The sequence below is a fragment of the Ranitomeya variabilis genome, chromosome 2, assembly GCF_051348905.1.
Source record: "Ranitomeya variabilis isolate aRanVar5 chromosome 2, aRanVar5.hap1, whole genome shotgun sequence".
In the NCBI taxonomy this organism is placed as follows: domain Eukaryota; kingdom Metazoa; phylum Chordata; class Amphibia; order Anura; family Dendrobatidae; genus Ranitomeya; species Ranitomeya variabilis.
The window spans coordinates 661,399,436-661,411,349 of NC_135233.1; the positions used below are offsets into that span (position 1 = coordinate 661,399,436).

Here is an 11,914-nt window from a genome sequence, read left to right on the forward strand (position 1 = left end):
CAGCATACCTAGTACTTCTTGTTCCTGCCAAACAACAGATGGAGATCAATTGTGTTTAATTCATCCAAGTCACCCTAGTGAATTTTCCTTAAGTGGGGTTTTCACATTGAGACCTCGGCTGTCATTTCAAGGATATGCCAATAAGAACAGTTTGGCACATCAGGCACTGCGAAATTCGTCTTCATATTTGACCTTGTGAGTGTAATAGATTCTAACTTGTATAAGCACAAAAGGAAACATGATGTATGAAGAAATAAAGCTTAAAATTAAGTTTTAATAGCAATTTACCTGCAAAATTATGTTTTATGTTTTTTTTTGCGTATGAGCTGATTTCTTTTAGTGTATTTAGTGTACATTTAAAAATTAAGCTAGCAGCAAGGAAAGATAATGGTAGGATACTAAGACATAACTTTTATTACAATTCATTAAAAACCAGGTAACAAATAATCAGACAGACAAAACCACAATAAAGTGCTTGACAATACACCAGTGATCATAGATAAAAATTGGTTTGATCTCACCGTTTAGATATCCATAATGAGCCATCCATATTCGTGAACCTTGACTTGCTGGTGGTCTTTCATGGCAAACTTATTTCCACTTATAGCAAGTCTTCCGATCGAAGGGAGGGCGGAGGTGCTTTCTTTTTCTCCTGTAGCATCCTGTGCTGCTGCTTGGTCGAGCATCATATAGGAGTTATACAATCCATCTCCGTATCTCACTGCTGTGATGGGGCCCTTGGGCTTCCTTGTCAGGATCATCATGGCTGCCAGCTGGAGGGGAGAGCTGAGGGCTCTGTGCAATCCATCCCCGGGCGCGGCTCTGGATCATGTGCAGGACACAGGACAGCCGCTCCGCAGCTCTGGATCTGTACACAAGGAGGATACTAATGCATAACTTTTATTACAATTCATTAAAAACCAGGTAACAAATATTCAGACAGACAAAACCACAATAAAGTGCTTGATAATACACCAGTGATCATAGATAAAAATTGTTTTGATCTCACCCTTTAGATATCTTTATAATGAGCCATCCATATTCTTGGGAGACAAAAAGGTGGAAGACGGGTAATAATGCTAATGAGCTATCCTGTCGTGCCCCATGTAGGTCTCCCGTCCTGAGAAGGACAGACCCCAAGTTTGGTCTTGTCTTAAATAGTGTCCCTTATTTCCCTCACAATGGATTTCGTCCACCAATTTGGGTAATCCTTTAACCCCTTAAAGACCAGGGGTATTTCCATTTTGGCACTTCCATTTTTTGCTCCCCTTCTTCCCACAGCCATAACTTTTTTATTTTTCCATCAATGTGACCATGTGATGACTTGTTTTTGGCAGAACGAGTTGTAGTTTTGAATGGCTCCATTGATTTTACCATATCATGTACTGGAAAACGGGAAAAAAAATCCAAATGCGGTAAAATTGCAAAAAAGTGCAATTCCATAACTGTTTTTTTGATTTTGACAGCGGTATTTAGCATGTTAAGAGGCACGGGTAGATCTTGATTCCACCCAGATCAGCTGTCATGTGCCGGAAAACTTGCGGACTCTTCACCGGAGTCCACACTAAATGGGGAGGCGTCCAATGTCAGATATATCCGTCATTGGACATTAACGGGTTAATACTGCAGTCCCTAGGACCTTATCAAGTTTCTAAACTTGGAACCTTGAAATAATCACTGTATTTGTACTCTCATGATGAGGCCACCTCAATTGGTGGACGAAACACATCGGGAGAGAAATAAGGGACATTATTTAGGACAGGACCAGACTTGGGGACTGTCCTTGTCAGGATGGAGACCTACACGGGGCACGACAGGGTAGCGGATTAGCAATTTATTATCTCTCTTCCCTCTTTTTGTTTTCCAAAAATATGGTTGGCTCATTCTGGATATCTAAAGGGTGAGATCAAACCATTTTTTATGTATGAGCACTTGTTTATTATCTTCGACTTTATTGTGATTTTGTCTGTCTGATTATTTGTTAAGTGGTTTTTAATGAATTGTATTAAAAGTTAGGTGTTAATATCCTACAACTATCTTTCCTTGCTATTACCATCATTTGATTGAGAGGACTGTATTCTGCTTGAGCACTTTACATTTGAAACTTATAAGAAAATGTAAAAAAATATTTAAAAAATGAAAATCATTTGATATGAGTTTGCGGACTTCATTCTGACTTCATTTTGCATGTTTCAAAAGCAAATAATTGGAAGGAATAGTCATGGCTGGCCATGTGTATCATATTCTTTAAAGGTTTTACATAACAATACAATGGAACATAGTAATACTATGGAAAATATTTGAAGAAATGTGTAGGTTTGTAAAACTTTATGAAAGGGATTTGAAACCATTGATCATCACTATTCCAAACACAGCAAGAAAACCATCAAACATATGGCTGTCATACAGTTTGTAAAGTTCTGAGCCAATTCCTGCCATCTGCCACCAGATCATTCCTTGAAGTAAGAAAATATCTTAGTTATTCATAGAGAGAAACCTATGCATTTTCTCAGTAGAAAAACCCTGATAATCTGTTAATCTCCATCTATGGTCAAGATAGTTTCTCTGCTCTATTTCCATTAGCTCATCGTATTCCAACCAAGTCCTTGCCCCTGGAGGCTCCGCCTCACCTTCTTCACAAAATTCTTGAACTATAAGGACAGATACATCCTTCTTTTAGGCCTTATCCCATTTGAGAATGACCGGATTGATGTGAAGCCAGACTGCTCAATCCAGGTGCAAGAGAGCTAAATTTATTTAATAGGATTATACAATCTGCAAGTACAAATACAATATAGGGCTCTGCAGTTAACCTGAATGTTAGAAATGATGCATCCCCTTTAAATCGCAACAAGCACACTCCTAACTAATACTGCTTAAACTATAATTGGCTGCAGCAATGGAAACAGCAAAATTCAATGTTGGAGATCAGTTGCCGTGGGTGATGGCGCATATGCAGAATCAGTTGGTGCACGTAATGCCATAGGAACAAAATTATCTCCATAGGGGTTCCTATTATAACTCCAAGTATATTGAACCACAAATCCCACCAATGATCTCTTATAGATAACTCTTACATACTTGTCCACATTGGAACCACAAGTCCCAGCAAGCTACTCACTCTTCAATGTGGCAGTTCTAGTCACACAGGGTTCCAGCCTGGAGCTTCAGGATTCAGCTGCTTAGGGATACAAGACAGTATTCTGCTTCTTGATGGAAAGCCAGTTGGAGGTGGGCAACCCCAGGCCACCTTAGCTGGTCTGTAGTTGTAGTGCAGCTCCAAAGCTCACTGTCCTCTTACATGGAGCTGCAAAACTATCAGTCCACACACTGTGCTCTCCTTCTGGTTCACTGCTGTCTCTCCTCAGTAATGGCTGACCAAACTCATGTTCTCTGGTACTGTCTCTTCCTCTCTTCTTCTCCAACTTGATAAGCCAATCAGCCCTGTCTTCCACACACTGTGCTCTCCTTATGGTTCGCTGCTGTCTCTCCTCAGTAATAGCTGACCAAACTCATGTTCTCTGGTACTGTCTCCTCTTCTTCTCCAACTTGATAAGCCAATCAGTCCAGTCCTCTGCTGCTGCTCCTCCTCTTCCTGGTTGCCAAGGCAATGCAGCTAAGCAGTGACTAATGTCTGAGAAACAATTGTGGAGACACGGGGGGACAGAGGGCACCAAAGTCAGTTAGCTGAAACCGCATGGACCAAGGATCGTTCTGCTGAATGTCTGCTCTCCCTTTAAAGTGGGCGTAACACTACTAAGACAACACAGGGTGAGGGTAAAACAGTGTAGCAATGCTTTATTGAACCACAAAACAGGTAGATAACACATAAAACAGTCCCAGCAACATACCCCAAGATGGTGCACATTATAGAGCCTCACCCTTCCACTGACTCACTGGGATAATAGCAGCTGTTACTTCAGAGCTCCCAGGGACACCTACCCCACCATTGGCACACACACAGAGGGGTGGTAACGACAAGCATAGGGAGATGACAGTCCATTCAGGTATAAGACCAGTTGACCTAAGAGTCACAAACTGGCTTCTCCAAACATCTCCATGGAGGCAGGCAGACCAGCGGGTCTCAATCATGGCTTTCTCCAAGGTTCAGCAATGATCAATGGAGCAGATCTGTATTCTTCCAACCGGGGCCGAAAACCCCTAGATTGTTTCCTAGAAAGTGATAGATCTGTGTTCCTTGTGATGTCCATGATATTAGCTGCTGTCCGGTCTCTGGTTCTTTGGATGTTTTGATGTCTAGGCTGAATCTCTCTCTGTCTCTGAGTCTCTTTATACAGAGGAATAAAAAACTATTTTTAGATTTAAGTGTCCTTCAGTCCAGCATCACAGATAAGGTGGAAGAAAGGTGATGAGATCAACTAGCATTACTTGATTATTTAATCTATTTGCATATTTTTTTCCTCTCTGCTTTCGAAGTCAACAAACTGGCTCCATAACACAATGCATAATTAACATATCAGCATTCAGCAAACATCACTAGTCATGAAAGATAAGAGCACACTATGTTATATGAAATATTAGCTTACAAGTCAATATAAGTCAATATTACAGGCTTACACAAGCAAAAGTATAGATAACAGCATATTCTTCTTGGTTTGCCAAAAATAGTCGTCTGGCTAATTAAGATACAATCCCGTGTCTTCACATTGCTCCCCCATCTTAATTAGCTAAGGTGATCCACCTTATTAAGTCCAAAACGATTATTCTACATAAAACTGTTGTTGGGGTGGGCTTACCAGTCATTTCCACAGAGACTTTCAATCCTAGCCAGGTGCACCTTAAATTTCACTCTTCATAATATTGAAATTAAAGATGGTAGATATGTATTCTTGCATCGTTCAGTGCTTAAAAAAAACCCGAAAAGGTATGAACTGGTATATAAATTGGTGTGTATGCAGCATGTAAGCAGATGTTCACACAGGCCACTAAACAGAAAAAAAACAAAGACAGAAACATAATGATTAAATACCATTACCCTGCAGTAAATAAATAAACAAGCATAGTGCATGACAATAATGTACGGTATTTAGTTAACATGTTTTTTTATTTAAAAAAAAAGCCAAAGCCATCCCGCCTCGTCACTGCAACCGTAATTGGGACGATCCTAACGCTAATATTAACAACCTTACCGTTTGTCAAGTGACCAGAATGTACATAAAGTCTGAGACGGACTGTGACCACCTAGTGGATTTACGGTCAAGGGAGACCACATAAATAATGCCCAGCTCCATACAAAGGCAGGCCACGCCATTTACGTATATACACATAATGCAATCAGACAAAGAAAAAAAAAAGGTATGAACTGGGATATAAACTGGTGTACAGTTTTATACAGATACCTTATTTGACAGAAATACATGGTAACAATATTTTACCCCAAACACATAGTAGGGCCATGTATGACAACCTGGGATTTTAGTGACCCATCATCATTACAGATGCAAACACTAAAGAACAAGATGATATAGAGGTCTCAATTTTATAGAAAAATGCCAATTTTATTAGTAAAATACAACAAGAAGACAAGGGAAATGAGGGCTGGATCACAAGGGAATGCAACACACATGGTGCAAAAAATAGGCCGCGCAGAGACCGGGACTGCAATATAATAGGTATAAATATTTGATAAATAATTCACACACAAGAGATTATATTAACCTCCATGGAAATACCCCAAATGTTAAATCCAACAATGTGGTTAAAACAACCTACAGGCAATAGACATGGGGTATAATAATGCAAAGTGTCACATGGATTTGCCCACGCTGGCCACAAGGTGGCTCCTAATAACCCAAATGGAGTGTCATATATACATGCATAGTCAGCGACATGCAATGCAAAGTAAATAACTTTACCTATAGTAGCAGGGTAAGAAAATGCAGCTGGGTCAATGCGCGTCCGCCCCGACGCGCGTTTCGGACCTTCCTTCCTCGGGGGCCTGCATTCTGACCAAATGTGTACGGTTTTATACCGTCCCAGAGTGTACCAATAGCGCCGCGTGACCGGAAGTGACGTTTTCGGCTAGAGGTGACGCGCCCGTCTCCAAGCCAACAGCGACGCCAGACGGCGTCGGCGTCACATGACCGCAGGTCCTGAAGAGGACACTGCAGATCATGGTAAGATGCCGAAAGCCGCCGGGGTTAGCAGGGACACTGAAGACCAGCGCGTGCATGCCGAGAAGGTGCCTAGAAGAACCGCCATACTGCAAAATCACACCGGGATGCACATAAATCATAAATTACAATCAGAAGAAACAGTTATATATAATTAGCATAAATAGCCATTACATAATACAAAATACATATTGACATGGATCCACAGGTGATATGATGGTTCAGTGTGAAGTTGTCTATCCACATTGCTGTCACAATGATTGATGAAAGATTTCAACTTGCAAGATGAGAATGCAGCATAAACTGACGGAGTCATAGTACATGGCGTCACACGAAAATGGGAAGGCATAAATTCAAACACATAAGGACAATACTATAAGAGATGAGACAAAAATATAAAAATAGAGATAAAAAACGGTTAAAATCAAGGCACACATAGTGGTAAACATTCCAGTATGCAATATAACCACATATAAGGGTAGAATTAGATCACAGAAATGGGGCAAAAGATAAGTTCTCATTCAATCCAGATGGATGGACCGTGTGAAGGGTCCAAATCCATCTGGATTCCATTTGGGCAAGTCTCTTTGAAATGCTCTCGCCACGGATACCAGCCTCTAGTTTGTCAATGCCACGGAATCTAATAAGGCTACCATCACAACCATGAAATTCTCTAAAGTGGCGGGGGAGAGTCTTGAGCTGGGATATATCCAATTCAGTGGATGCCGCGAAAATGCCACGTACATGTTCTCTAATGCGAATTTTAAATTGCCTGGTGGTAAGGCCAACATATATTTTATTGCACGGGCAAACTGCATAGTAAATTACATTTTTATCAGTACACGAAATGCGTTTCCTGATTTCAAATTGTCTATCACCCTTAGAGTCAGTAAAGGTTTTGCATCGTTCGACATTCGGGCACGCCACACATCGGCCACACGGAAAGCAACCGCATCTCTCCACTGCCGCGTCAAGGAAGGTTGCCACAGGTTCCCCAACATAGTGGCTATGGACTAGGTGATCGTGCAAGTTCTTAGAACGCCTTGCCGTGATGGATGCATGTTCAGGTACAAATCTTGAAAGAATAGGGTCAGCCGTTAAATTATGCCAAGACCTATCCAAAGCTCGTTGCATATGGGGAAAATGGGAGTGATATTTTGTTATAAACCTAACAACATCTTGATTTTTGCTAGTATTAGCCCCATATAGCAAAGTATGACGTGATAGGTGCTTTGCCTTATTAAATGCTTTTTTTATTTTACGGTTACTATAACCCCGCTCTATTAACCTATTTTTCAAGTCTACAGATTGTACTAAAAAGTCATTCTCAGTAGAGCAGAGTCTGCGTAAACGCAGAAATTGTCCGGTAGGGATGGATTGAATCATGTGTCCAGGATGGGAGGACGTGGCGTGCAATAGCGAGTTGGTAGAAGTGGGCTTCCGGAATATATTGGTTTGTATTTCACCATGGCTATCACGCTTGAGAATTACATCAAGGAACTCAACTGACTCACTATTATACTTATAAGTGATATAAATATTCTGATCATTCTCATTTAATGATGACATAAAGTCGTGAAGACATTTTTTGGGTCCCTGCCAGATCAGCAATATGTCGTCAATGTACCGTGTCCATGAAAAGACACGGCCCAATGACGACGGCCGATCTGGCAAGGGGAGGTCCCTCTCCCACAGCCCCAGGAACAGGTTGGCATAAGCCGGGGCGAAGGAAGCCCCCATAGCTGTTCCCTGGAGCTGCAGGAAGAAGGACCCCTTAAAAATAAAGAAATTGTGAGTCAGTGTGAATCTAAGCAATACTAACAGTAATTCTCTGATAGCCCTGGGTAAATTGGAAGTCTCTAGGAAGAATTCCACTGCCCTAATACCATCGTTGTGCCTTATGCTAGTGTATAAGGACTCGATGTCCGCTGTAACCAGCATTACATCGTTGTCCAAGTACACACCATCGACCCGCCTTGGAAGGTCACCAGTATCCTTCAAAAAAGAGGGCAATTCTTCCACAAGAGGTTGAAGTTTTGAATCGATCCGATTTATATTTTCCAGGAAATTCCCCCCACCTGATATAATGGGGCGGCCTGGGGGCGTCTGCGCGTCCTTATGAATCTTGGGCAATAAGTAAAGAGTGGGGATAGTAGGCTCTGTCACCATAAGAGCGGTAGCTAATTCATTAGTGATAGTCCCCACTTCTCTCGCATCATTGATTATAATCTGAAGCTGTGTCAAGTAGGCGGACAAGGGGTTAAAGGTAAGTTTTTTGTAACAAGTTGAGTTGTTCAATTGGCGAAAGGCTTCCCTTTCATAGAGAACCTTAGGCCATACAACAATATTACCACCCTTGTCCTCTGGCTTGAACACTACACCAGGTAATTCCTGAAGGACGCGCAGACGCTCCCTCTCCTGTTTAGAGAGATTATCACCATGAATGTAATGGGATATCTCCAAGAATTCCTTTGTAACCAACTGCACAAATAATTCGACATTTGGGCAGGTAGACAGAGGGGGAAACTTCCTTGACTTAGGACGAATTGTTGCTGGCACCTTACCTCCCTCTAGGGTGTTGTGTTCGATGGCTAGTTCTTCCAGTGTGCGTAAGGCTATTTGTTCTTTCTTTATGGGGAACAATTCAAGAAGTTTACCATCAAAGAAATACTTCTTAAATATCAGTGCCCTAGCGAACAGATGGAGATCCTTTACAGCCGTAAAGGCTCAAAGGGTGCAGATGGTGCAAAGGACAGGCCCCTTCTAAGTAAAGCTAAATCAACCTCGGTAAAAACGTGACTACTCAAATTAATTACCTTATTATCATGTTTGTAGCGTTCCGGGGACCGATAATCATGACGTTTATAGGGGTGAAAGTTATATTCCCTCTGCCTCTTAGAGGAGGTAACTGACCTCGTAGTCATAGATGTCCCAGATACTTCTGATTGGTCGCTCACTGATGAAATTGATGATTGTGAGGGGGTGCGCCTAAATTGTCCCGGTGGTGTGGGTTTTCTCCACATATGCACTCGATTATTATCATAATCGCGTAAATCACGATTTAATTTACTTGATTGAGTCTCATGAATTTTCTTAACCACACCCTCCAACACATTTTCCATCCGGCTATTAAAGCTGGAAAAATTTTTTTAGCTTGAATAGATTGGGAGCGCCATGTCACCTTTGCAGAGCCCCAAAGATTGCGAAACAGAAACCCCACAAGTGAACGCATTATGAAAACTACACCCCCTAAGAAATTAATTTTGGGGTTGTATTGACTTTTTTGGACTTGCAGGTGCTTCCCAAAAGTTTATAACATTGGGACCTGAAAATGTTAAATTACATTTTTTCCATGAAAATTTTGTTTTAGCCCAAAATTTTTCCCTTACACAAGAGTATCAGGTGAAAATAGATTACATAATTTGTAAATCAATGTTTCCTGAACACAACAATAACACATAAGGTTTTTATCTACTGTTTGGCCTCCCAGTCTGGCTCAGAGAAGAAGTTGTGCTGTTTGCTTCTTACCACATATTTTGGCTAGAATAAATCGTGCACACCATGTAATATTTTTAGTGCCCTCAAAATGCCAAAACAGCAGAAACTAACCACAAATGACCCCATTTTGCAATCTACACTCCTCCAGGAATCTATCTAGGAGTTTGGTGACGTTTTTGGTCTTCTCAAAAGTTCTAACATTGGGACACAAAAATAAAAAAATTACAGTTTGCCACAAGAATAACGCTTTAGCCTCAAATTTTCCTACTTCACAAAGGGTTTTTCGGTAGAAAATGGACCCCACAGTATTTAAAACAAATTCTACCACCATACCAGCAGTCCATTTGTGGTCGGACACTGCTATTTGGACACACAGTGGAAGAGAATAAATACTACAAGTGCTTCTCACTAAATTAGAAAATCATCAAAAAGTTAATTTATTTCAGCTCTTCAATACAAAAAGTGAAACTCACATATTATATAGAGTCATTGCAGAGTGTTGTATTTCAAGTGTTTATTTCTGTTAATGTTGATGATTATGGCTTATAGCCAATGAAAACCCAAAAGTCATTATCTCAGTAAATTAGAATACTTTATAACACCAGCTTGAAAAATGATTTTAAAATCCAAAATGTTGGCCTACTGAAATGTATGCTCAGTAAATGCACTCAATACATGGTCGGGCTCCTTTTGCATCAATTACTGCATCAATGCGGTGTGGCATGGAGGCGATCAGCCTGTGGCACTGCTGAGATGTTATGGAAGCCCAGGTTGCTTTGATAGCAGCCTTCAACTCGTCTGCATTGTGGGGTCTGGTGTCTCTCATCTTCCTCTTGACTTGCTCCCAGGTAGCAGGCACCAGGCAGAGGTATTACAAATCTTCAGTAATTTATTTAAAATAAAAAAACAATATATAGAACAACGCGTTTCGGCTATATGCTTATTAAAAATAGCCTTCCTCAGGTATGATATTGCTTTATAGGTTGCTAGAGTTATATAGTCTACACAGGTCCACTACAATAATCAATTATGTTGATTGATCAAGACCTTTTTTCTGAACTTCTCTCCACAGTCTCCTGGCTGAGAGATCCGTTGTATCCAGACTATAGCTGCATATCAGGGAGACAAAGCATCTCATTCAGACCACAAAGGTCGATACGCTATGATACAAGCCACACCAAAGGTGAGCAATTTAGCCTTTGAAAATTGAGTTGAACTAAATAATCTGCAGTTAGATCTGTGCCCTGTTTCTTGTCTTTTCCCCTCTCCTAGACCCTGTAGCCTCGGGGCATATATTTCTGATCTTCCTCTTGATAATACCCCATAGATTCTCTATGGAGATAAGGTCAGGCGAGTTTGCTGGCCAATCAAGCACAGTTATACTGTTGTTTTTAAACCAGTTATTGGTACTTTTGGCAGTGTGGACAGGTGCCAAGTCCTGAGAATGAAATTTCCATCTCCAAAAAGCTTGTTGGCAGAGGGAAGAATGAATTGCTCTAAAATTTCCTGGTAAACGGCTGCACTGACTTTGGTCTTGATAAAACACAGTGAACCTACACCAGCAGATTACATGGCTCCCCAAACCATCACTGATTATGGAAACTTCACGCTAGACCTCAAGCAGCTTGGATTGTGTGCCTCTCCACTCTTCCTCCAGACTCTGAGACCTTGATTTCCAAATGAAATGCAAAATTTACTTTCATCTGAAAACAACACCTTGGACCACTGAGCAACAGTCCAGTTTTTTTCTCCTTGGCCCAGGTAAGTTGCTTCTGGCATTGTCTATTAGTCATGAGTGGCTTGACACAAGAAATGCGACATTTATAGCTCAGGTCCTGGATATGTCTGTGTGGTGGCTCTTTAAGCAATGACTCCAGCAGCAGTCCACTCATTGTGAATCTCCCCCAAATTTTTGAGTGGCCTTTTGTTAACAATCCTTTCAAGGCTGCGGTTATCCCAGTTGCTTGTGCACCTTTTTCTATCACACTTTTTCCTTCCACTCAACTTTGCATTAATATGCTTGGATACAGCACTCTGTGAACAGCCAGCTTATTTAGCAATGACCTTTTGTGGCTTCTCTTCCTTGTGGAGTGTGTCAATGACTGCCTTCTGGATGCCTGTCAAGTCAGCAGTCCTCCCCATGATTATGAAGCCTACTGAAACAGACTAAGGGACCTTTTTTAAACACTTAGGAAGCCTCTGCATGTGTTTTTTGTAAATTATTCTAATTTACTGAGAGGATGACTTTTGGGTTTTCATTAGCTGTAAGCCATAATTATCAA

At 41.1% G+C, this 11,914-nt stretch overlaps 1 long non-coding RNA gene across 1 annotated transcript; it reads right to left on the minus strand.

The window, feature by feature from the left end:
• Nucleotides 1-3,888: 3,888 nt before the first annotated feature.
• Nucleotides 3,889-6,582, minus strand: LOC143809809 (uncharacterized). The gene is made up of 3 exons (XR_013222468.1): nucleotides 6,309-6,582; nucleotides 4,758-4,946; nucleotides 3,889-4,288 (listed from the first exon to the last, which is right to left on the minus strand). It is a non-coding gene; the product is annotated as an uncharacterized LOC143809809 (long non-coding RNA).
• Between the last annotated feature and the right edge of the window lie 5,332 nt (nucleotides 6,583-11,914).